Source organism: Bos taurus, chromosome 3, assembly GCF_002263795.3.
Source record: "Bos taurus isolate L1 Dominette 01449 registration number 42190680 breed Hereford chromosome 3, ARS-UCD2.0, whole genome shotgun sequence".
Classification (NCBI taxonomy): Eukaryota; Metazoa; Chordata; class Mammalia; order Artiodactyla; family Bovidae; genus Bos; species Bos taurus.
Window position 1 is genome coordinate 102009857 of NC_037330.1, and position 26885 is coordinate 102036741.

At 48.4% G+C, this 26885-nt stretch overlaps 2 protein-coding genes and 1 long non-coding RNA gene across 10 annotated transcripts in view; 2 read left to right on the forward strand and 1 right to left on the reverse strand.

Annotated features, from left to right (window-relative positions):
* The window catches only part of KLF17 (KLF transcription factor 17), a 103575-nt gene that overhangs the window by 74226 nt on the left and 2464 nt on the right, over nt 1-26885 (reverse strand). The window contains exon 1 of one of the 4 annotated variants that reach the window (XM_059885166.1): nt 448-1617. The exons of 1 other annotated variant lie outside the window; for it this stretch is intronic. The gene's annotated coding sequence lies outside the window, so the exon portion shown is untranslated. Of the gene's footprint in view, nt 1-447; nt 1618-26885 lie in introns of those variants that run through there. 2 more of the 4 variants (XM_059885164.1, XM_059885165.1) reach the window with 2 other exon arrangements.
* On the forward strand, nt 19102-21296 carry LOC112446027 (uncharacterized). 3 transcript variants are annotated; one of them, XR_009494006.1, is made up of 3 exons: nt 19102-19208; nt 19708-19786; nt 20625-21296. It is a non-coding gene; the product is annotated as an uncharacterized lncRNA (long non-coding RNA). The 3 variants fall into 3 exon arrangements; XR_003034082.2 differs by having other exon boundaries at nt 19132-19208; nt 19440-19786; XR_003034081.2 differs by lacking the exon at nt 19102-19208 and having other exon boundaries at nt 19217-19786; nt 20298-21296.
* The window catches only part of SLC6A9 (solute carrier family 6 member 9), a 31698-nt gene continuing 28382 nt past the window's right edge, over nt 23570-26885 (forward strand). Inside the window, 1 exon segment of one of the 3 annotated variants that reach the window (NM_001242342.1) lies at nt 23570-23860. The gene's annotated coding sequence lies outside the window, so the exon portion shown is untranslated. 3 annotated transcript variants of the gene reach the window in all.

The following is a 26885-nucleotide window of genomic DNA, read 5'->3' on the forward strand; positions in this document are numbered from 1 at the left end:
CTTGATGTAAGTCCCTGGTTTGTCTGTTAGGTAACCCCACAGGGTCTGGAGACACACAAGAGGGGAGAACCAGGGGCAGGATGCGTGAAGAAGGGAGATTTGGGCTTTTTACTTATTTATTTATTTTTAATGAGGAAGGTTTTTGCAAGTTTATAGGTTACAGGTAGACACTCAAAGACTTGGAGACTAAAAATGGCAAGTGATAAGTGATAATCAATAAAACAACAGGGTGGAAGATGGAGGCGTCCAGAGCACAGGGGGAATAGCTGAGGGTGTGGAGTGACCTCCTGTGTGCTACAGAGACAGAGGTGCCCCCTCTGAATGCAGTGGCCGCAGCTGTGTGGGACGGTGGGGCACGAGGTCTGAAGGAAGAGACAGGCATTGACTGTAGGTGGGGCAGACGCTAAGGATGAACAAGAGGGAAAAGAGAAAGGGGGAAGCCGGCACCTTTGGGTTGAAGCTGAGGCCCCTGATTCAAGCAGCCGGGGGTGAAATTAGATACAGCCTTTCTCTCAGCATCTTCAAGACAGGACTAAGTGGAGGAGGACCACCAACTTGGGGGGATCCTGCTGAGCCTCATCTGGCCAAGGCCCCTCCCAGAAAGCTCCCACCCCCTGCTCAGGCCCCCACCCCACGCTGCTAAGATGCCCCCATCTGCCAGCCACCCGGAAGGATGGGAGAACTGGAATGTTGAAACAGCTCCTACCCAGGCCTGTCTCAGCCGCTGAACTTCCGGCACCAGCCTGTGGTGGCTCTGGCTTCCTGTGCGAGTATTCGGAAAGGTATAAATCTCTGCTGAAGGTGGGGGCTGACCCCTGGGAGTAGGTGGCAGGGGAAGGTGTGCAGAAGGCACAGGGCAGACAAAAGAGCAGAGGTGGCAACCTCTGTGTTGGAAAGGGGGGCAGGCCAGGGGACACTCCTTTTATTCAGATTGTTTCCTGGATGGCCTGGGTGAGAATGAGGAAGTATATGGAGTGCCCAAAGCCCTTCACAAGGCTCCCTTTGGTGCCACCCTGGAGAGAACAATTTCCAGAATCCTGGGTTCTAGCCCTAGAGAAACATGCTGGCAGAGCAGGGGTTAATGCCTCCTGGTCTGCCCTCCTGTGAGGCCAGAATGTTCCACTCCAGACTGAGTCAGGCAGCTTGGGGGAAAACTGCGTATCACCCAATGAATCAGCCATCACATTGAATCCAGCACCTTCAAAGCCTGAGATCAAGGCCAAGTCTGGGGCTGCAGAGAGCAGCGAGGAGGGAGGGGGAAGCAGGTTGCTAAGAGAAAAGCCTAGTTCTCTCTGCCTGAGTAACAGGAAGGATGACACTGATGACTGGGGTGGATGATGATGTGCTTGGCACTCTCTGGAATGAGAAGCTAAGGGGGAGGGCTTGGCCTGTCCTTCTGTGTCCCCATGGGGATGAGAGATCACTGCTTCTCAAGGCCAAGCCCCCAGGGTCTCAGGCTGCACTTCCAGGGTGCACAGACAGCCTCCTCTTCTGTTCTCCCCACCTCGCTGCCCTCCTCCACCCCTCACCTTGTCCCAGATCTCCCCTGCCCTTCCCAGTGAGGTCAGGTTGTTGCTGAGTCACTTCCAGGGCTCTGCCCTGCTCAGCGCACCCAACTCCAATCACTGTCTGAGCTGGTGGCCCCTTCCCAGTCACGTGGAAATCAACTCCCTTGGAGGCTAGGCACCCTCCCTCAGGTACAAAGGGCTAGCCTATCCCACTTGCCTGAAACGGGAGCCAGTTCTGTGGTACCATCATGCTCTGATGCTCCCCTGAGAACCAGGCTGAGGACAGTCTCCAGATGAGAACACTCCCAAATTCTTGCTTAACTTTTTTCCTCTTGTCCTGTCTGGTTCCTCTCACTCATCTTCTCCCAAGAGCACTCCTTAAATAAATATAATAAACAAAGAGGTAATCTCTTAATCAAGATTAATTAATTAATCTTAATTAAGTTAATTAATGTCTTGATTAATTTAAATTAAGATCTAAAATAAATCTCTTAAACAAGAATCTTAAGTAAGAACCTCTAGAGCTTCCCTGGTGGAACCAGTAGTTAAGAATCCACCTTGCAAAGCAAGGAACACCTCTTCAATCCCTGGTCCCAGAAGATCCCATATGCCTCAGGGCCACAACTATTGAGCCTATGCTCTGAAACCTGCAAGCCGCGCCAACTACTGAACCCACGTGCAGCAACAACTGAAGCCCACGCACCCAGGGGCCATTCTCCACAACAAGAGAAGCCACCGAAATGATAAGCCTGCAGACCGCAACTAGGGAGTGGCCCCCACTCTCTGCGACGACAGAAAGCTCACTCATAGCAACAAAGACCCAGCAAAAAATAGTAATAAAAAATACTTTTCAAAAATCTCCATTGCAGACTCTGTTCTAGGGACCCCACCCTATGAAAGCCTCATTATTCATAATTAGCATCAGCCACAATTTATTGCCTCTAAAAATTCAGCTTTACCCAGTACCTGAGTGAGTGAGTGAGTGAGTGAAAGTCGCTCATTTGGGTCCAACTCTTTTGTTACCCCATGGACTGTATAGTCCATGGAATTCTCTAGGCCAGAATACTGGAGTGAGTAGCCTTTCCCTTCTCCAGGGGATCTTCCCCAACCCAAGGATCCAACCCAGGTCTCCCACATTGCAAGCAGATTCTTTAACAGCTGAGCCACAAGGGAAGGCCAAGAATACTGGAGTGGGTAGTCTATCCCTTCTCCAGCAGATCTTCCCAATCCAGGAATTGAACCAGGGTCTCCTGTACTGCAGATGGATTCTTTACCAACTGAGCTATCAGGGAAGCCCACCCAGTACCTAGTACCTTGTAATACATTCCTTTCTTTTTAAACTGAGTATTAGAGTCTGTGGTTTGCATAAAGTACTTTGACCAATACAATGATTCACACCAAAAACAGTTGTAGCAATAAACACTTAAAGGAGTGGGAATCTGGCATCCTGAGGGGTGAGATTGGTCATCCTATCTGGTCAAGTTCAAAGGCAATGAAGATCCTATTAGTAGTAAAGGATGATATGGTGAGGACTATTCATTTCTTTATTTTATTTTTAAAAATAATATAATGAGAACCCACGAGTTTGGTACTCATTCCCAAGAGCTAAACTATTATCAGTAACTTAGGTTACCATGTACTCCTCTCCTATCCAATACTCATGCCTCCCGCAAGAGGTCACAATTATCTGAGGGTTTTATCACATATGTTGATGTCTAAATAAGATATTGTTTTGTTTTATTTGCTTTTGATCTTAGTGAAAAGAGTAGTCTTTTGACACTTGCTTTTCTACTCAAAATTATAATTATGAAGATTAGCCATGTTGTGGCACAAAAAGGAATATCATTTTCATTTTTACTGCTGTGTAGTATTCCATGTGCGAATACACCACAAACTATCCCTGTGGTCAATGGGCTTATGAATTGTTCCTTTTCTTCTTCTCTCTTACAGACAGTGTTACTGGCAACTAGTTTGTTCTCTGTATCTGTGAGTCTGTTTCTTTTCTGTTATATTCACTAGTCTGTTGTATTTTCTTAGATCCCACCTATAAGTGCTATCATACAATATTTGCCCTTCTCTGACTTATTTCACTGAGCATAATGCCTTCCAAGTCCATCTATGTCGTTGCAAAAGGCAAAATTTCATTCTTTTTATGGCTGAGATGTGGTATATATACCACATCTATAAAGTTCTATTTTCTTTACCCATTTATGTGTTGATAGATACTTATGTTGCTTCCACATCTTTGCAATAAATAATGCTGTTATGAACATTGGGAGGTATGTATCTTTTTAAATTAGTGTTGTTTTTTTTTGGGGGGGGGGATATATACCAAGGAGAGGGATTCCTGGTTCATGTGGTAGTTCTATTTTTAGTTTTTTAAGAAACCTTCATTCTGTGTTTCACAGTGACTGTACCAATTTACATTCTCATTAACAGTGTACAAGGATTCTCTTTTCTCCACATCTTCACCAACATTTTTTATTTATGTTCTTTTTTGATGATAGACATTCTAATAGATTTGAGATGATATCTCACTGTGGTTTTGATTTTCATTTCCCTGATTGATTAGCAATATTGAGCATCTCTTCATGTGCTTGTTGGCCATCTGCATTTCTTCTTTCGAAAAATGTCTATTCAGGTTTTCTGCCCATTTTTAAATTGGGTTGTTTGATTTTTGTTTTTGATGTCAGATTGTATGAGCTGTTTACATATGTTGAATATTAATCCCTTTTGATCAAATCATTTGCAAATATTTTCTCTTATTCAGTAGGTTGTCTTCATTTTGTCAGTGGTTTCTTTTGCTATGCAAAAGCTTTTATGTTTCATTAGGTCGCATTTGTTTATTTTTGCTTTTATTTCCTTTAGGAGGTGGATCCAAAAAAATATATTACTGCAATTTACATCAAAGGGTGCTCTGCCTATGTTTTCCTCTAGGAGTTTTATAGTATGCTGTCTTACATTTAGATGTTTAATCCATTTTGAGTGTATTTTGGTATATGGTGTTAGAGCATGTTCTGATTTCATTGTTTTATATGTAGCTGTCCAGTTTTCCTAGCACGGACTTATTGAATAGACTGTCTTTTCGCCATTGTATATTATCGCCTCCTTTGTTGTAGATTAATTGACCATTAGTGTGTGGGTTTATTTCTGGGCTCTCTATCCTGTTCTGTTTATCTATTGTGTCTGTTTTTGTGCCAGTACCATAACAGTTCTTGACTTTTAAACAGTATAAAGTTCTTTCTAAAGATACCTAGTTAGCATACCTTCTCTTAAATATTGCATTAACTATCAACCTATTTTCATATTAAATTATTTGAGAGTTCTTTGTCAGTGTTTTTGTACACAATCAACAGCTTTCAAATCATCAATTACTACAGCATTTTACTCATGAAGAATTACATATATATTTATACTTCAACTGACTGATAGAATTTCAACATATAAAGCAAGAGAAGTACATTTTCACTGAATTACATCTTAAATAACACATTTGAAATCGACTATTCAGACATTAGGGCTTCCCTGGTGGCTCAGACGGTAAAGCGTCTGCCTGCAATGCGGGAGACCCGGGTTCAATTCCTGGGTCGGGAAGATCCCCTGGAGAAGGAAATGGCAATCCACTCCAGCACTCTTGCCTGGAAAATCCCATGGTTGGAGGAGCCTGATAGGCTACAGTCCATGGGGTCCCAAAGAGTTGGACACGACTTCACTTTCACTTTCACTATTCAGACATTAATAATCAATTCAAGTAATGTGGCTACTATTATTATGTTGACAAGATGTGATAGAAATATACACAGTGGGTCACACACAAGTTGAAGGATGTCAGAAATGATATTGAAGTAGGTTGAAGATGATTGTTTTGGGGTAGTGGCATTTGGGGCAATTAAAAAAAACTTTTTTAGTACTTTCTGCATTAATTTTTATGAGGAACATATGTCTTTTTGTTTTGTTTTGTTTGTTTGTTTTTGTTTTTCTGGGTACCCCTCCCCCACCCCCGCCAGGAGCCGACCCCCGCCCCGCGCCGCCCGGGTTCGCCCCGCCCCTGCCGCGCTCGCGGTGCATTCCCAGCCGCAGTGGGGACCCTCGAGAGCACAACTGGGACCGACCACCACCCACAGCGATCGGAATCTCGACCCGCGCCGCCCGGGTTCACCCCGCCCCTGGTGCGCTCCTGGCGCTTTTCCAGCAGCAGTGGCCACCCCCGAGAGCACAACTGCGACCGACCCCCACCCACAGCGATCGGAATCTCGACCCGCGCCGCCAGGGTTCACCCCGCCCCAGGCGCGCTGCCGGCGCGTTTCCAGCAGCAGTGGCCACCCCGGAGAGCACAACTGGGACCCCCCCACCCCGCTCCGACCGGAACCCCGACCCGCGCCGCCCGGGTTCGCCCTGCCCCTCGGAACATATGTCTTTTAATGATTGTTTATTTAATAATCTTTCCACAATCATGATATCACGAATTATTCACTCTTAACCACAAAGAGTATTTTCATGTTACACTGCGATGTCAACAAAATGTAGCGTAAGACTAAAACTGCACTTGGCATAAAGCTCTGACTCAGTAACATCTTTCTTAACAGCAGGCAGTCACATGACTTTTTCATCTTATTGGCATATAATTTAGACACAGTAATGAGTACAATGTCAATTTTAAATACATATATCCCATATAATCTCCACTCAGATCAAGAATAGAATAAGTCCAGCCTTGCAGAAGACCCTCTCGTGGCTTCTGAAAATCAGTACCACTTCCGTGGGTGCCCTCTACCTGGCCTCTCCCACTGTACTGGTTGGTTGAGCCAGTTTTTAACTTCCTATAATTGGGATAATACAGTACAGCCTCTTGCATCTGATTTCTTTTGGTCAGAATTATGTGAGGGTCACCTCTGTGGTTATACTGCCCCTACATTGCTCCTTCTTTGCTGCTGTGTAATACTTCATCGAATGGACACATCACAGTGTATTTCCTCCTCCTACTGCTGCTGGACTTCTGACTTGTTTCCAGAGTGGGTTATCATGAGGACAGCTGCTGTGAACACATTCACCCGCGCCTTCTGGTGGACAGAAGCACTCATTTCCATTAGGCACATATTCAGGAGGAGAATTGCTTGGTCAGGGGTATATGTATGCTTAGTTTTAGGAAATGTTGGGGGAGATTCCCAAAGTCGTTGTACCAGTTAACACCTGCACCAACAACGTAAGGTTGTCCTGGCTTTTCCTCATCCTTGACATTATGATATATGGTTTTGGGACTTCCCTGGCAGTCCAGGGAGAAGGCAATGGCACCCCACTCCAGTACTTTTGCCTAGAAAATCCCATGGACAGAGGAGCCTGGTGGGCTGCAGTCCATGAGGTCGCTAGAGTCAGACACAACTGAGCAACTTCACTTTCACTTTTCACTTTCATGCATTGGAGAAGGAAATGGCAACCCACTCCAGTGTTCTTGCCTGGAGAATCCCAGGGACGGGGAGGCCTGGTGGGCTGCCGTCTATGGGGTTGCACAGAGTCGGACACGACTGAAGCGACGCAGCAGCAGCTGGCAGTCCAGTGGTTAAGAATCTGCATTCCCAATGCAGGGGGCATGGGGTTCAACCCCTGGCTGGGGAACGAAAATCCTGAATGCTGCAGAGCAAAAAAAAAAGCCTAGCTGAGTCAATAAAAGTTAAAATTTTCATAAAAATATATACGATTTTGAAAAGACTGAAGAATAAGTTTATCATTTTTAAATTTGAGGGATATGTGTGTATAGAAAGTAAAAGATATCTGATTGCTTGTATATTTGATCTTTTAAAAAAATTTATTAGAGAATAGTTGATTTACAATATTATATTAGTTTTTATCTTGATAAAATAAAAATAATACCTCTAAATTCTGTCTTATGGTAATGATAACCATATATTCAAGACAGCAGGAGACACAGATGTATAGAACAGTCTTTTGGACTCTGTGGGAAAGGGCGAGGGTCGGATGATTTGGGAGAATGGCATTGAAACATGTATATTATCATATGTGAAACGAATCACCAGTCCAGGTTCAATGCATGATACAGGGTGCTCGGGGCTGGTGCACTGGGATGACCCTGAGGGATGGGATGGGGAGGGAGGTGGGAAGGGGGTTCAGGATGGGGAACACATGTACACCCGTGGTGGATTCATGTCAATGTATGGCAAAACCACTACAATATTATAAAGTAATTAGCCTCCAATTAAAAGGAATAAATTTATATTTTAAAAAATAAATAAATAAATTCTGTCTTATATTAGAGTTAAATACATTCAATTAAAATTTTGAACTAAAAATTTTTTTATTATTTATTTTGAGGGGAAAAAAAGACTGATAATACCAAGAATTGAAAAACACAAAGTTTTTGTGACAGTGGGTGTTGGCAATTGTATGATGCTGCTGCTGCTGCTGCTAAGTCGCTTCAGTCGTGTCCGACTCTGTGCGACCCCATAGATGGCAGCCCACCAGGCTCCCCCGTCCCTGGGATTCTCCAGGCAAGAGCACTGGAGTGGGTTGCCATTTCCTTCTCCAATGCATGAAAGTGAAAAGTAAAAGTGAAGTTGCTCAGTCGTGTCCGCCCCTCAGCGACCCCATGGACTGCAGCCTACCAGGCTCCTCCGTCCATGAGATTTTCCAGGCAAGAGTACTGGAGTGGGGTGCCATTGCCTTCTCCATGGCAGTGGTATACTGGTAACTATTTAACAACTGGCTCATTAGGAAAGAAAGTGTGATTTGTAGAAGTTGCCAATTTCTATGGGATAAATACTTTTACCATGGCTGACTCTCACACATTGTTGGTAGGAGTGTAAATTGCTACAACCACTTTATAAAACCATTTATGATATCTGTTAAAGTTGAATGTATGCAAATGCTGGGAAACAGCAATCCCAACCCTAGGTATGTGTACCAAAATATTTATATTTTCAGGTCATCAAAAACTGAAAAACTAGAATGAATAAATAGTTGTGTATTCATGCAATGGAATACCATACAGCAATAGGAACGAATAAGCTGCTATTACACATAACAACATGAATGAATCTCACACATACAAAAGCACATATACTGTATAATTCTAACTATAAAAAGTTCAAAAACAAGCAAAACTACTGTGGAGGGTCAGAAGTCCGGGTAGTGGTTGCTTTGGGAAGGACAGAGAAGGTAGTGATCAGGAGCATCTTTCCTGGATGGTTACTGTATGGACTGAATGTTTGTCTTCCCCCAATTTATGTTCAGTTCAGTTCAGTGTTTATGTGTTAAAATTTATGTGTTGAAACCCTAACCCCTAATATGATGATATTGTTACCGAGTCCAAGCTCATACTGCTCACCACATGACAGAGACCCATCTTACCCGAGTTAGAATTCAGCCTTCTTTTATACTGAAAGGGTAGGGGATGTGGCTGGTTGTTGCAAACTTCTTGGTGCTGACCAGACCCCAGAGGGAATGTGATATCCTTTGGTCTTGTAGTTGTCTACTCTAGGTCTCGTCACCATATTCCTATAAATCTCCAAAAGAGAAAAATTATCTCTATCTGAGTGAAAATTGTTATATCTTTAATAGTCAAGCCCGGGAGTCAGAGCCCTGGAAAGGAGCTATGGTGTGTGTTTCAGGTTGTAGGCGGCATTCCTTTCCAGGGTGCAGAGCCAGCAGGAGTAAGCACAGGAAACAGAGCACACAGGTTAGAGCTAAAGCAAGAGCTCCAATATGGAGTCAGGTTTGTTCTCTGTTACAGTATGAGGCGGGGCTTGGGGGAGGCACATGTGTGGGTTTAGATGAGATCATGAGGTGAGGCCCCCATAGTGGGGTTAGTGTTTTATAAGAAGAAACCAAAAACTTTCTCTATGCATCGTTCTCTCCCCCTCTCTCTCTCCCTTCGTCCCTCCCCACCATGTGTACATACAGAAAAAAGGTGACTTTCTGCAAGCCAGGAAGCCAGGAAGAAGGCTCTCACCAAGAATTGAATCTGCCAGGACCTTGATCTTAGACATCCCAGCCTTCAGAGATGTGAGAAATAAATGCCTACAGTTTGAACCTCCCCATGTATGGTATTTTGTTACGACCAGAACAGACTAAAAAAGTTATGTTTGCACAGATGTGTTCAAGTTATAATGGTGTATTAACGAGAAATTTCAATTAAATTTTATTAAACTAATGGATTATTTGCACAAACAAAACCAAAAAATCTTAACATCATTATCAGAATAAATCAGCTTTTTCAATGTCTCTTAAATTCATAGATAAATCTTACTGTGTTCATAAATGAAACAAATTATACCTTGGCCAGTTAAACACATAAAGACAATTTTGCCAAGAGCAATTTAGGCTCATAATAGAGCAATTCATTTACATACTTAAGAGAAGCCATTCAAGCAAACAGAATATTTTCTAAATCCCCAGATACTAATTTTTAAACAACTAGCTCTAAATCCAATCGGATCAAAGACAATTTCTCACTGGAAACAAAGAGTGTGCTACCCTCTCAGAAGGAGAAAAAGTTAAACACATATTTAAAGACAAAAATATTCACCATTAAGATGAAATCTTTAACTCATCTCCTCTTACATGCCCTTCCCCCTAAACCCTTCTATTTTCCCATCCTGACAAAAATGTTCTTTTATTTACTGTGGGTATACTATCTCTTGGTCCTTCTCTTGTTTTGCTTTGTTTTGTTTTATTAAATAATGGCACAGCACTTTTTATTTCTTGTTCCGCATGAATCAAGGGAATCAGTGGAATTGGAATATTTCTCAGTTTAACTGACATCTAGAATCACCCAGGCAGACATCCAGTTCTGCTTGGAAAGTTACTGGCTGTGCCTTCCTATTTAAATCACCTTACTTAGTCCATGTCAAGCGGGGGGAAAAGTTCCTATCTCTACAGCCTTTGGTTTTCTCACATTTTAAATAAAATCCTTGGGTTATTGCCATCAACTACTCCCACGTCTTTCTTCTCTAACCATTTCCTGATTTCTGCATGGTGAAGTTAGGCGAAGCCGCATAGCTCCCAACACACACACACACACACACACACAGTGTTTCTTATGGGCCGGCTTCCCAAACACTCTGGAGACCAACCCCTTGGTTTAAAAAAAAACCAAAAACCAACTTGCCACATCGTCTGATATTGTGTAAATTCACAACATGTCCACTAGAGAGCAATATAACCCCACCTCTGATGCCGAATTCCCCAAGGGAAATTTCCTCTTCCTATTCAACCCACTCACATGCTTTCATCTGATTATTCCTTATACTAAGCACCTAAGAAGGATTAGGTGATATGAATAAGGATGTAAGTAGCACACCTGTCTATCTATGCCCCTCGTCTTGCACCCTTGGCTCTAGGGCAAGACAACTCTCATAATGCAGGCATTCTTTCCCTCAAGATGAGTGCAACTGACAGCAGATGTATTATTAGTAAATTATTGATTTGACTGTGTTGTATCCCTATCAATGCTTCAGGGAAAGTTGAAAGGTTTGGTCATCATCAAAACAAAGAATTTGTCAACCATGGCAGTCCTATCTCAGGACCGGCCAGATTCTATCTAGACTTTGTTCTGCTCATCACCAAGGTCCCTTCCTCCCTCCTACCCCACCCTTCACCCCAGGACCAGCTCTTATTGTTTTCTCTCACCAAGAAAATCACAACCATTCTCTCATGAGCCCACTCAAAAAACCAGATGACTACTGACGAATGCAATTGCTTTATCTTAGAAAAAGAAAAACGAGCTACTGTTTGTAATGTAAATGCTTCTGTGATTGCATCTTATGAACAAATACAATGTTGCTTCTTATTGCACATTTTAAAATAAAACCTGATATATCTAAATATAAACATTCAAGATGGTGACTGTGAAGGAAGGGTTCATCTTTTTAAACCAGACTGCCTTGATCCAATCTTGGGTTTGCAAGTTACTGAACCTCTGAGCATCAGTTTCCTTAGCTGTTAAAAGGGGAAAGTAAGAATTCTATCCCAGAGAATTGTCATGAAAAATTTGTTGCTGTTGTTTTTAGTTGCTAAGTTGTGTCTGACTGTTTGTGACCCTATGGACTATAGCCCTCCAGGCACCTCTGTCCATGGGATTTCACAGGCAACAGTACTGGAGTGGGTTGCCATTTCCTTCTCCAGGCAATCTTCCTGACCCAAGGATCGAACCTTGGTCTCCTGAATTGCAGGCAGATACTTTACTGCTGAGCCACCAGGGAAGTCCTCCTGGTGAACAGAAGACTTAATCTATTTACATGGTGTTCTGCAAAAAGTGAGTGGTCAGGTGACCCAGACTTAGCCTATCGGAGCCATTTCTTTGGGATTTATAGGTATTTGTCTCTTTTCCTCAGAAATAACTACACCTGCATGACATGAAGAGACCGTATGAGACCTGGGACCTGGGACCCTTTGCTGCAATACTTGCATCTAGACAAACATTCCTGGAGCAACAAAAATACAAAGAAACAAGGCATGAGAAATACCCATGCACATGCAGTTAGGGTAAATTATGGACAAGATAAAAAAGGGCTAGAAACCCAACTGCCACTTCTAAAGAGCTGGGAACGAAAGCCGGGATCAGGAGCAAAAGCAGGGTACTCCACATGCCGCCTGCACTCAACAGCACCTAGGGGTGGGCAAACCACCCAAGCCACGCCTCTGGCCCAACCCCTGACACACCCCTAACTTCACCCCACGTACAGAACCACCTTGCCCTCCTCGCTCAGGGAGCCAGCAAGGGAAACTTATTTATTTTCATTTCCCTTTGCTGCGGTAGGAGCCCCAGTAAAGCCCTTGCCTGAATTTCTTGTCTGGCCTTTTATTTTTTATTGAGTAAGGAAGGCCAGTACTTTGGCCAACTGATGCGAAGGGCCGACTCATTGGATAAGACTCTGATGAGGGCAGGAGATTGAGAGCAGGATAAGGGGACACCAGAGGATGAGATGGTTGGATGGTGTCACCAACTCAATGGATGTGAGTTTGAGCAAACTGCAGGAGATAGTGAAGGACAGGGAAGCCTGGCGTGCTGCAATCCATGGGGTTGCAGAGTCGGACATGATTTAGGGACTGACCCACAAGGAAGGTCAAGAACCCTGGTCGGTAACTATAAGACAGGAGGGCTTTTGGCCATGTGGTTTCCTGATGGAAGAAGCCTGTCTGAAGTAGACACTGTAACGAGAAAGGCAGAGAACGTTTGAGTCCCTGAATTTAAACCTACTCTTATTCTCTCCAGGCCTGAGTCAAAAAATACCACCTGCTCTGTGCCAGGCCCAATTCTAAACACTTGACAAGAGTCAGCTCAGCAATCCCAGCACTCCAGAAGGGTGCCGCCTGGGTACTCCACGTTAGACATAAGAAGATTCACCCAGAGTCGCAGAGGGCAGGAGCTAGGATTTCAGCCTGGCAGGAGCTAGGATTTCAGCCTGGCAGTCGGGTTTCAGAGTGGGCCCCCACATTTAGGTCTGCGTGCAGAACCAGCCTGTGCACGTGGCCTGGGGAGCAAGATCCTGGCTCTGCACACTATGGGCTAATAGCACACCTTCCCCTCAGATGAGATGACCAAACGCGTCTCTACACACAGCCAATGTCCTTTGGAGGGGAGGGACCAATTGCCCTAGTTAAGAACCACCACTGTCGCTCGGCTGCCCAAGATCTCATTTTGAATTGCTGCCTCTGAGTCACCAGATCCTGTGTTAGCCACAACTCAGTCACCCAATCTGTGTGTACAAACAACCCAACGTGCCTCAAACCTGGGCCACCCGCCACGCGTCGCCACCGAGACCCTGTGCTGTCTAAGACCTCACGTCACCTACCGGTCTGTGTCTCCAAAGGCTTCCTGTCACCCACGCCCTGTCACTGAGGTCTCTGTAGCCCATTTCCTAGTGGTATTCGTGCCCCTCTGTCAACCCACCAGAGTTTTAGGAAGTCAGGGCCACAGAGCTCTTCACAAAGACAAAGCACAAAATACACGTGGAGTCGGGGAGACCAAAACACAGAGGCACCACACAAGGCAAGGCGGGCAGGGGAGTCCCAGAAGCAGAGAGATTCAAAGAGACAGAGATGGAGAGAGGCCTGACCCACAGGGCCACAACTGGTTACGCTAAATGGGTCACTGGAGACCTATCAAGGCCTTCCCCCCACCGACCTCTGCATTAGACTTAGGGGTGCAGAGGCTAGAGTTCTGAGGGTAAGGAGCTTAGACCCAGCGTGACAGCTAATCGCCTGCACAAGGCCTCTGTCTAGGTCACTGAGCCCTGAGCAGCCCCCACCTCGCACAGTCACTCCTCTACTCCTCCCATCAGGTACAGTTGACAAGGTCGCATCCCTAATGCATCTCAGCCCAGAGGGGCAGAGGCAAGGGGTCAGCCCCTCCCTGCCTCTCTTCCAGCTCTGCCACCAGAACGCCCGCAGGAGACGTTCACCAGCATCCAAAGTGTTGGGGTGGGGCGGGCCTGGACAGAGAGCCTGAATTTCCTCTTGGATTGTGTTGGCAAGGACCTGGCTGAGACCACAGAAACTTCCTTCCCTGAGTTGAGAGACACGGTGGGGAGCGGATGGTCCCTGCTGGTCTGGATCTCCCAGTCCTCAGGGCCCCTGAACATGACCACGATGAGAGGAACAGGCCTATGTTTTGAAGCAATAAAAGACTTTAAAGCGCCCCACCCCACTCCCATCCTGTCTGGCCTGGTTGCTATGGTGATGCCCCAGTTGCTCCAGAGGCGGCTGCTGGTCCTTGAAGTGGGGTTGGTGGGGGCTGTGGATCCTGAGCTGAAGTGGGCTGGGGTGAGAGGTCAGCACTGTCTGGGAACATTCCTGGCTGTGGGTGGGGGCCTACAGCCCAAGGTTCCTCTCCATGCCTGCTTCTCTCGGCTCACATGCCATCTCTACCCACTCCCCTCACCCTCCAGCCCCGACTTCTTCTGCTGCTCCCTAAAAGTGCCATCCTGGAGTCTGAACCCACCCAGATCTCAACTCCAGGAGTTAGGTTCTGGTGTGATGGCGGATCGCAGGGCCCAGGTATAGGATGCGGTATATAGGAGGAGTTCAAGTGTGTTGCCCCAGGTAAGGGCTCATAGAGAACATTGGTGAGAATGTGGGTGTGAAGGCTAAAAGCTTCTGGAAACAGAACATAAAGCTTCTGGAAACAGTCCAGGCAAGACATCATCAGCAGGGCTCAGACATGCTCTCAGCATGGCGGCATCTCATGGGGCCAGGACCCAAACATCCTCAGGGCTTGGGTGCGGATTTGTGCTCATGTCTCCCTTCAGTGGTAGTTTATTACTAAGAACAATTGTTCAAGTACCAAAATTCAGCTGGGCAACTTTTTGAATGTGTGAATTAAAAGGGCTTTAAAGTCATTTCCATTCCTAGAGGCTTCTCCTAACCTTTCTGAGGTTGAGTTTTCTTACCTATAAAATGACAATCATAGTTTCTAGCCTGTAAAACCATTGTGAGGATTAAATGAGAAAATAAATAAAAAGTTAACACAGTACTCAACAAATAATCGCTTTTTTAAAAGGGTGTTTAGAAACAGGAGAGATGGGATGAGAAGGAGAGCCAGTAATTAGACAGTCCAGCTAGACAACTGGCCCATGTCATCGCTCCTAGAGGCAGGAGCTACTGAGGGATCAATTTTTCTTCTCATGAAGGAAGACCAAGTTGTACAGGGAGAAGATGACAAGGTGAACATTCCACAAGGGAAAGAAAATGCCAGCAGGCACACCGTGAATGTGCTGAAAATCTGTGACTTCTTTGCATTGTGATGGAAGCAGTAAAAGAAGCTTATTCTTTAATAGTACATTAATAATGACAAAGAAAAAATAGTCTCCTTTTTTTAAAAAAATGAGATAAAATTAACATATAACCCTGTGTACATTTAAAGGGACCACATATTAATTTGACACATCTATATATTGCAGTGTGATAGCCATTGTAGCATTAGCTAACACCTCTATCATTTTATATAATCATTATTATTATAGGGACAAATGAGATCTAGTTTCTTAGCAAGTTTTAAAATACAGTTTTGTCCTTTTTTAAGTAAAACTCTAATTCAGTGGTTCTCAAAGTTTTTCATCTTAGGACCCTTTACACTTAAAAGTAATTGAGGACCTTACTGTATAGCATCTTAAAGGTCCATGGCTAAAGATGGTAAAGAATCTGCCTGCAATGGAAGAAACCCAGGTTTAGTCCCCGGGTCTGGAAGATCCACTGGAGGACGGCATGGCAACCCACTTCAGTATTCTTGCCTAGAGAATCCCATGGACAGAGAAGCCTGGAGGGCTACAGTCCACTGGGTCGCAAAGAGTCAGACACGACTGAGTGATTAACACTTTCTTTCACTGTATAGCACAGGGAAATCTGCTTAATGTTATGTGGCAGCCTGGATGGGAGGGGAGTTTGGGGGAGAATGGATACATGTATATCTATGGTTGAGTCCCTTTGCTGTCCACCTGAAACTATCACAACATTGTTAACTGGCTATACTTCAATATAAAATAAAAAGCTTTTTTTTTTTTTTAATTGAGGACACAAAAATTTTTGTTTGAGTTTTATCTGTTGATATTCATGTTGATTCATACTGATTCTCATACCTGCTTTTGTATTCAATCTATTGCAGTAAATGGTTTTGGTTGCAAGATGTGAAGGAAACTAAGCTTCACAATATATGTAGTCGGAAAAGAGAGAAGTTAATAGTCTCTCGAGCCTCCCAGGTGGCTCGGCAGTGTAGAATCCACCTGCCGATGCGCGAGACCGGTTTGATCCCTGGGTTGGGCAGATCCCCTGGAGAAGGAAATGGCAATCCACTCCAGTATTCTTGCCTGGAGAATCCCACGGACAAAGGGAGCCTGGAGGGCTACAGTGGAAAAAGTTCGAAAAAGAGTCGGACGAGACTGAGCCACTCACTACACAACAACAACAACTATAGTCTTTTAGCTTGCTGTGGCTATTCCTCTCTGATTCTACACCAAAACTCAACAGGTGTCATTTCTTAAACTTTAGTGACAGTGTGGAATCTGAAACTATATCAACGAACCGATTATATTATATTAAAATCCACTGGTCTGTCTTGCATTGTGAATGGTTCTTTTATCTGTGCACGTTTCTGTAACTCGTATGCTGGTCATTTGGAAAATAGTGGTTCACTGAGTTAGTTATCAGATCTTCCAAATGTTGACACATCTCATTATACACAATAACCAATAAACAACCAACAAACAAAACAAAAATCCAAACAAACAAAAAACCCTGTACATTCATTAATGTCATTACCAATCTCATCAAACTTGGGATGCTTTCAAACTCACGGTAGCAGATGGAAGTTTTCCAAACTCTAATTTTCACTTGAAAGCTCTAATTGTATCACTGACCAAAACACTAATAGTTTTCTTCCCTTGAAGTAACAGGCTCACTTCATTCACTTTTGAGAAAATCATGCCAAAAACTCAAGTCTGAATAACTATTTTTGTCATGTGCTCTTTTAAGTGAAAGTAGCCAGTCAGTGAGAAAAGTGACTTTCAGCTCACAACTCAATCGTTTTGAGTGCTTTTCCTGGAGATAACTATCATACTTCTATACCACACTTCCCCTTTGTCACACAAATGTTGCAAAGATGTAGTCAAGAGTCGAGATTTAATAAAATTTTGTAATTTTGTTGCTTTATCAACAGCAAAATTGGCCTTTCCCTTTTCTTTTTCTGTACTGAGCTCGCACAGTGGCTGGAAAAAAAAAGAGAGAGACTGCTGGTACAGTTGGGAGCCACGCCTTGATTCCTATTTGGGTGCCAGCAGTTCTACCCGAGGCTGCTCTGTGTCATCAGTGCAAATATCAACCAAGTGAAAATGGCAAAGAACAATTTAGTAGTATTATGAACATCATTTTTGCCTTGTAGATCCCCTGGAAGGGTCTTGGAGACCCCCAGGGATCTGTGAACAAGACCTGGAGAATGGATAAGAACTGACAAGTGAATTCAAATGAAAGAATTAGAATAGCTCTATTTACTTTTCTTTTTTAAATGATTTGTTAACGGAGTTATCACTCAAAGGGTTATAAAACGCTCTCACAAATGTCCTATGGAAAAACTGAAAGCCAATTCCATTGGCAGAACTATTTGCTTTACTTCCTCCCAAAAAAGTGGGGGAGGGGAGGACTAAGACCTGGGAGGCCCAAGGGAGCGTATCAGGCATGTGGAGCCATCCGTCAAGCGTGTCATGGTGAGCACACACAGTCCTGGGACCACAAAGGCAAGGGGTGCTGGGAACTCAGGGCCCTCGGTCAGCTTCCCCCACAATCTCGCTAGCTAGCCACACACCCCTCCACGACAGTCACACACACACACACATACACGCACAGAGCTGCACTTTGCCATGGCTGATTTCACACAACATAAATGACCAGCCTAACTGTGGCTACACTCACACAATACAATCATACAGCCACGCAAAACACCTCCGTGGTCAAACACCCAACCTCACTGTGCTCAAAACCAAGTCACACGATTTTGTATTCAAAGTTGAAGAATTTCAGTGAGCACACACCCAAGCATCACTGCAATCCAGTTATCAGTATGGCACATAAAACTCTGGGTCACCACATGACCGCGTGTGTACATTGTTCACAAGAGCATAGGTTTTGGAGACTGGCCAACCTGGGTTCAAACTCAGGTTCTACCACTTAGATTAGTTCTTTCACCTCGGGCAAATTATTTAACCTGCCTGAGCCTCAGCTCTAGAAAATGGGGATAATTCCTACCTTGGAAACATGATGTGCGGAAGGCATAAAGACAGCACTTTGTCTGGACAGATGTATCCTAGGGATAGGCTCTAACTGCCATGGATGGATTTTGTCACCAGAGGGCACCAGGACTCCAAGATGTCAGTGTGGGCACTGGAAGAAATCCTGCCAGGAAGCCCAGGATTCCTGGGGAGTCTGAAGTCAAGCCCAGACTGGGATGGGGTGGGGATGGGGCTGCACAGACTCTGGAAACCCCAGCAAGGCTCAGGCCAGCCGGGGGCTGCTCCTGGGCCAGGTGGGCCCCTTATAGGATCCTGGCCTTTTCTAGGAAGGAGGATGAGCACTTACTAGGTACCAGGCCCTCTTCCTTGCCTACTTCACCCTGTTTAATCCCCACAACAGTACTGTGATTGGTAGCCAGTACTGAGAGTCTTCTGTTGAGGAATCCTGAGGAAAGCGAGGTTCCAGTTTACCTGGCTATCAAGTGGAAGTCCTGGGATAAGAATGCAGGCAGCCATGGCTGTCTTGGGGACCCCTCTCATCCCCTTTCTGGGGCTCTGCCATGTCTCCCTGACCCTGGCTGTCTGCCCTGGAGCTCAGCCAGCCCCAGCTGACCCTTTCCCCTCTTCCAGCCTACTCCCTGCCTGCTCCCTGAGCTAGCCCATGGGTAAGAGGCTTATCAGGCATGTGGGGAAGACTGATAAGGCAGGGCCCCCCAGTAAACCTTATCCAGCCTCACCATCCTCAGCTGTTGGGAGTTGTAGGGTGCTGCCAGCAGATTGAGATCCACCCACTCGGGCCGCCAGACACCACCCACTTGGGACCCAGTGTCACTCCCCATCATGTCACAGCTCCCTGTGATGTCATCACTGGTAGGCACATCATGGCTTAGTTCCTCCTCCCAGTCTGAAAGGGTTACTCAGACAGGACCCAGGGAAGCGGAGTCAGACAGGAGCCTTACCCAGGCTCCAGGTCAGCAAGCTGGGTTGGGCTGGACTGGGAGGAGGGGGTGGTGTCTCAGGATTCTCCCCAGGGTGGATGGCTATTTTTGGTGTTGGCTGCTCCACTTATAGCCACTCCTCCCAATCCAATGAGGCTCTGGGTTCAGCGGGGGCAGGGGCAGTGGGAGGAATCTCTCATCCCTCAACAGGACGGCTCTGGGTGTCAGCCTCTAGCCCAGAACTAGCCTCCTGCTCCTCACAGGGAGGCCCGATCTGGCGGAATAGGGACCTTGCCTCCAACCCCTAAGAAAGCAGCGAGGCAGAGACGGCCTGATGGAGAGACATAGACCCACTCTGACCATCAGACATGTCAACTTGCTGACCGTCTGTGCTCACAGCCTGACATCCACACTCTCGCAGGCCAGCAGCCATTCATTCTCTCAGCCAAGCCCTTGACTACACGTGGGCCTCAGAGACATGCTGTCTCACACTGGCACGTGACATACACACGGTCACGTTCCCATATGCAGGGAGTTCCTTTCCTCTCAGGGCTGAGTTCCTAGAAATCAGCACAGTTCCCAGCACAGAGGAGATGTACATTCATACGTGGTGAGTAAATGGACATTCACTTACACAGGTCATGTGACGTGGGGTGGGGAGGGACTGGAGGAAAAATCACCACTCTCCATCCTACTTCAGGACAGGATGAGAGCATCAAGGAAGCATCGCTGCTGCTTCCAGCACCACCCCTGGCCCAGCTTCCTTGATGGCCACTCCTCAGGCAGTGCCAGTCACTGAAGGGACCTGGGTCAACAGGGCCACCACTCCCCCTACTCCAGATTCCTTCCCAGTGAATTGGCACTCAGCGCTGGATGTTAGGAGCCCTAGAGGCCTAGACATGAGGCGCTCTGGGCATTTAAGGCCTCTGGGTGCTGGGAACTCTAGGTTTCGGGCTCACTGTGGTGTTCAGAGCTCTGGGACCCTTGGCGTTGGGAATCCTGGATTTTGAGAGCTCTAAGGTATTTAGAAATCTGAACACTGAATGCTCTGGACATCAGAGCTGTACCCTAGACAGGCCAAAGTCCATGTTTCCAATCTCTCTTTCTAATTTTACCTGCAGCTGCTGAGATCCACCCTGGGCCCCTGCTCTGATTCCTGTAGTTGGCTCATGCTGCCCACCCGGGCCAGAGAAAGCACAGCAGGGTGGCCTGAAGGGCACATGGAGCCCCAGAGGCAGCTCTTGGATCTGGAACCAACCTAGATCCCTCCCTTGCATTGGGACAGGATAGGGAAGGTGCTAGGCACTGACCACTAGGCATTCAAGGGAGGAAGAATCTGAGAGCAAAGCCCAGGTGGGTTTCTGCAGCTCCTGAGGCTGGGTCTTCAAGCCTGGTCAGTCCAGGCTATAACTCAAAGCAATGTCCACCCTCCCCCAACTTCTCCGCAGGGTATCCCGGCACCCTTCCACCAAATACCCAGTGCCACCAGCTCCTACAGTTCCTTCCAGAAGTGGCCCACGTCTGGCCTGATCCCTCATCCCACCAGACACACACCTAAGCACACTCTGTGCCACCCGACAGAGACCTTGCTTCTTCGGGCTGATGATGACAAGTGAAACCAGTCAGCACCAGGGGGATCTGACGTGGACCCAGCCCTCCAGGAAATAGCACTGCAGCGGGAGGCTCCTGAGACACGCCTTAGACCACAGTGGGTGGGGCCCAGCCGCTGCCTGTCCTCTTGCTGCCCTGCCCAGGAAGAAGCCAGCCAGAGAGATGTCTGACCCATCGGTCCTCCCCTCTGTCCTCTGGCCTGATCCCCCTCCTCTCCCCATGGTGGCTCAGGCTGGCCGTGCCCTTCCCATCCTGTGGGCCAGCGGTCTAGGGTGGGGAGCTCATGGTGGGAGTGAAGCCATCTCGGCTCTGACCTGGGCTAGGCCCAAACCTGCCTCCCTTGGGGCCTTATTCTGGTTGGAAGAAAAGAGCCGCTTTAGTCTCTGACTCGTGGAGACAGACAACCAGAATCTTTCTCCTAAGCTTTTCCTCAGGACTCACCTCATTGTGCATCTGCTTGAAGCCCTTTCTAGATAAAAATGAGTAAAATGCACAGATCTATAAGTCTCTGTATGTATGCAAATGTACTTTGTGTGGTGTCATCGGTCTAGCAAAACCCATGTGGGCAACATCGCCAACTTTCCCAAGTCCCCGGGGAAAATCTATTTCCTCCACCCCGTGGGCTAAAGTGTGAGACTGTCTCCCTGCCCCAACCCAAATGCACCTTCTCCTTGACTCAGGACTGAGCCCTGAGCTCTCCTCCCCTTCACTTCTTGGAATCCCAGCCCACTCCCCCCACCCCCCCGCCCCTGCTTCACGTGGAGTCCTTATAGTCGGGTGGCCCCATTGGTCCCAGAAGCTTCACTGACATTCAGTGCTCTCTTCTCAGGGGCCCCCAGTCCCAGTCTACTCCTTCAAGGGAAATGGAAGCCACTGTCCCACCCTCCTATTCTTCCTTGTCCCCACTCCACTCCATGGAGGCTCTTCCAGCAGCCTCCATCCTGTCTTCCCTGTGTCGTGGCCCTTTGTGACAAGCCCCAGCGAGAGGGAGGGAGAGACCAGTAAGAGAATTTATGTCCCAGCAGGAGAGACAGAGGGAGGGATGCTTGGATCACAGGGGCCCAGTTCCCAGAATTGGGCACACATGCACACTGAGACCCAGAGCTGCTTCGGTGCACACAGTCACTCCTCCACAAACACAGATCCATCTATACAAATCCACAAGGGCAGGGGGCATGGGAGCCACAGACTGCTCAGGAAGAGGACACACATACATAAGATACCTGTTCATAGAATACAAATCACAAACAAGCTATAGAATACAAATCACAAAACTGCAAGGCTGGAGACAAAGTAAAAACGAAAATAATCTTGCTGATGAGAGTGAAAGTGAAGTCGCTCAGTCGTGCCTGACTCTTTGTGACCCCATGGATAGTAGCTTGCACCAAGCTTCTCCGTCCATGGGATTTTCAAGGCAAGAGTACTGGAGTGGGTTGCCGTTTCCTTCTCCAGGGAATCTTCCCAACCCAGGGATTGAACCCAGGTCTCTCACATTGTAGACAGACGCTTTACCATCTGAGAGTAGTGTCTCCAAATCGTCCCTGTTCTGACCAAGCCTCTAACGTGAATAGGTTGTAAGTTCTGAGTGGTTGGGGCTTGGAGAAGCCTGGTGGAATGGACTGGCGTTCCTTGGCAGGAAGTGTCAGTGCCTGATACCTGCTATCTTGTTCAGAGCCTCTGTAAATTAATAAAGTGGAATCTCACTTGTCAACTGATCTTATTTGAGTTTGGCATGTGTGAATCAGCTTCTTGGAGGCTGACTATCCCCAGGGAACAAAGACTGGTTTCCTGGGCAGACAACAGTGAGGAAAGACTCAGGGTGCAGAGAAGAGACTGGTCCCCTTCCTGAGAAGATACTGGGACGGCAATAGTCCCCTGACAGCCAGTACTAACTGGCCCTTCTCCTTGAAAGCTGGTGGCCTCAAGACAAGCAAATGTGGGAGCCCCTTTCCACCAACTGCCAGGCTTTGCTGCTCAGAGGCAGCCTGGAGCAAGGTGTTTTTGTAGGACAGGAAACTGAGACTCAGCAAAGCTCCCTTTGGCAAAGTCTCCTTTAGCTAGGATTGGAACCTCCGCATGTCTCCCCAGGGTGAGAACACAGGGCCCAGGTTGGTGTCTGCAGCCCTTGTAATACAACCATCCCTGTGCATGCTAAGTCCTTTCAGTAGTGTCCAAGTCTTTGCCCACCTATAGTCTATTAGCCCATATATAGACTGTAGCCCACCAGGCTCCTCTGTCCATGGGATTCTCTAGGCAAGAATACTACAGCGGATTGCCATGACCTCTTCCAGGGGATCTTCCCAACACAAGGATAGAACCTGAGCCAGTGTAGGTCTGACCAAACCAATGAGAGGGTCCGTGGAGAAAGGACCCCCAAGCCCTCCAGTTCCAAGGAGGAGGACCCAGGCCTTACCCAGCTGTGCCCACAGTCCCCAGCAGCACCGCTCTAAAGGGGATGGAATTTGCTCAGACTTCTCTCTAGGGGGAACGCAGGCGCAGAAGGCCGGGGGCCTGGCAGGCTAACTCCAGCCCCAGTCCCCCAAGTGCCCCAGGCCTTTCTGGCTTCATTCCAACCTAGCCGAAGGGGACGACATCTACTTCCTCCAAGGGCCCCAGCGGGAGGGCAGCGAGGATGGGGCGGAGCAGGGGGCTCCTTTGCGGAGCCCACTCCCATGGGTTCGTGGGGTTCAATCGTCGGAAAGCTTGGAGCAACTTGTAATTTTATTCCCTGGGAGGAGGAGCCTGAGAAGTCGGCCGGGGGGTGGGGATGAGAATGGGGTGGGGGGGTGGCGTGGGTGGGCAGGGCGGCCAGGGGAGCTGCTCGGAGAGGGGAGGGACTTGGCTAGGTCTCCCAAGCCTTCTTCACTCTCCAAACTTTCACCAAACTCTTGGCCCCCGCCTCCCCGAAACCAAAACACAACAAGCTCTGGAGGAGCGACGAGCAGCTCCGCGGGGCGGGCAGACTCGCGGCGGCACATAGCCTCAAGAGGCTGATGCAACTTTCCCTTTAAGAAAGCCACCTGGGCGCACCGCGGCTCGGACCCAGCTCGCCTGGGCCGGGGGCTGCAGCATGGTAAGGGGTCTATGGGACGGAGGCGCTGCGGCCCGAGCCTCTTTCTGTCCTGCCGTCGGTCTGGGTGTTTGGTGGCTCCACGGGGCTGAGCCCCAGGAAGAGCGACCGAGAGAGCGAGCGAGCGAGCGAGCGAGTGTGTGTGTGTGATCGCGCATGCATGCGGGCATCTGTGGATAAGAGTGGGTGCACGCGTGGGGATGTCTGTCTCGCCGGAAAGGTCGGGTAGGTGCGTGCGTCTGGGTGTCACCGCTGTCACCAAGGAGCTGCAGCGGGCGGAACGGCGGCGCGGGGCGGCGGCGGGGTTGGGGGGTTGGGTGGCTGCTCCTGGAGGAGGGGGAGCTGCGTGCCGATGCCGGTTTGGTCCCGGGCGGCGGGCGCGTGAAAGTGCCGGCAGCTCCGGAACCAGAGCGTCTGTATGAGGCGCCAGAGGGTCTGCGCGCTGGGGCCTGCCGACGCCGGGAACCGGCAGCCCGGGTCTGCGCCCCTCATGCGGGCTCCTTCTCTCCATCTTCTCGCTGGCCGCCGGCCGGCCTGCCTGCCTATCTGGCCCCTCCAGCCGGCCTGCCTCCCTATCTGCTCGCTCACTCGCCGGCCGGGTGCGGGTTCCCGCGCGCCCAAAGGTCCTGCGAAGCCGTGTCAGGGAGTCTCGGTGCCCTCGGACCCTTGTCTGCGGCTCCCGGCTTTGGGAAGGGGTTACGGCCACGGTGTTCTCGGGCAGTTGCTCTCCTGGGAAGAATCCGCGCCCTCCCCACCCCAACCTTCATTCCGGGTGCGCGTAAGGCGGGCCCAGGCGGCTGCAGGTGAGGGTAGGGGCCTAGCAGCCCGGGGCGCCCACCCCGAACCGGTGCCCCGCACCCCGCAGACAACGGCCGAAGGGAGCAGACCGTGAGGCTGGGGCCGGGAGGGAGGGGGGCTTTCCCGGAGGGCCGGGAGGGGCCCGAGCCGGCCCGGGGGCGGGGCAAGGGGGCGGGGACCTGGGCGCCCCGGTACTTTTCCACCGCAGGGGCCGGGGGGCGGGGTCACCGCCCCCACACCAGCTGAGAGGCCCACACGTGGCGGCTGATGTAACGCCCGCTCCCGACACCTCGCACCGGGATTAAGGCGAGCGCGCCGGCTTCGAGGAATCCGGGCTCTCCAGGCGGTGCTACAGCTTTGAAAGCGACCTCGCCTTTTCCTGCCGCTCAGGGGCCTCTTCTCAGCAGACCCGCGGCTTCTTAAAGGAGCCGCGCCCCCCTTCGGGCTAGATCTCCGCAGGCCACGCCCCCTCGCTGGCCACTCTTAAAGGAGCCGCGTCCCCGTCTGTCTGACAGCTCTCTCATAATGCCTAGGTCTGTTTCTTTGCTGAAACAAGTCTGATGCTGCAGCCGCTAGAAGATAAAGGCTGAGGGGCCTAAGAGTGGAGAAGGAGAGAAGGGCCTGAGAGGTTAAAGAACCCCAAAGTGAGGGAGTGTCAGAAGATTGGAGGGTAGTGGGTGAGGGAGGACTGGTTCTAGGAAGGGACTAATGGGCGACACTGAGCATGCCCAAGTGTTTCCAAGCACCGCAGAGAAAACGCCCCCTTAACTCGGCCTACACTGCGACTGCGGCTCAGTGCCCAGCTCTGAGGATGCAGAAGAATCACCCCTCTGCCCTGGGATTTCTCCAGCTGGTGGGGAAGGCAGATTTGGACACAAGTAACCATGCTGCAACGGCTGCGTGTGAGGAACATGTTGATCAGATGTACACTGCTTGCATTGGGGGTAACCCGGGGCACAGTGGGAAGACTGACTGCAAGTGGAAGAGAAAGGAAGGGTTCTTGGTGGTAATGGCTTTGGAATGGCTTTGAAGAAGGGTGGGGTATATACAGATGGAAATGGGGACAAGGGTGCTCAAGGAAGAGGGAATTGCCTAAGCAAAGGCATGAAGGCAAGAACCCTCTGGGGATGCTGGAGAGTCCCACATGGCCCGCAGGTGGCCATAAGTGGCTGTAGATAGCTGATTTGGGCTCTAGGCAGAACTAAGGGCCGTTCCCCACTCCCACAGCGCCTCCCCTCCCTCCAACACAGTGAATGGGAAATTACGCTTCCTCTTCTTTCTCCTAAACTGTGAGGTTCTTGAAGGCAGGGAAAGAACCTGTCACCTTTCCATTCCCAGCAATGACTTCAAGGCTTGGCCCAGATGGACCCTTAAAATTGATTGACCCGACAGTCCTGTTTAGAGGAGAGGAAGACTGAGCAGTGAGACAGTAAAGATGGACCAGGTCCTATGACTGTCCTTTCCCTATCCTTCCTTGGGTGGCTCACAGGCAACTTGAACCCAGTTCACCCAACCTAGCTCATCCTCTCCCCACTCCAAACCTGCAGCATCTCCAGCATTTCTGTCCCTGGAATGGGCACTGGCTTCTTCCTATTATACCAATAGAAACCAGAGACCCCTCCTTATCCCTCACCCCCAAGTCCAATGCATCACCAAGTCCTACCAAAGTGACCTTCTATATTTTTCTCAAATCTGTGCACCTCTCCCCACCCCATCATCACCTTCCTGAGCCAAGCCCCCTCATTCCTGGCCTGGCCTATTCCTCATCAATTTCCTTTCTTCCCCTCTCCCCTCCCTCCAGTCCTTTCTCCATACTAATCTAGGTTGGCGTTTTCAAAATGCACACGCCACCAGTCGCTCCTGCTCACAGTTACAATTCTGATTTAAAGACTTCAGTCCTGTCATTGCCCTCAGGATAAAGATCAAAACAAGGCCCTGTAGACCCTGACCCTCCTTATGCATCTACCTTCATCTTTGGCCACTTTCTCCCTCACTCTGAGCCCCAGGCTCCTGGTCTTTGTATTATTTCATTTGCTTGAATCGCTCTTCCTCTTCTGTTGCTCACTGTTGCCTAATCATCCCACTCTGACTCTTAAACATCACTTCCTCAGGAAAGTCCTCTGTAACTCTCAGACAAGGCCAGGCCTCACTGGTGTAGACTCTGGTAAAGAGATCTTTCACTTTTGCACCCTTTATCGTAGACTCTAATTATATGCATTTGAGTCACCAG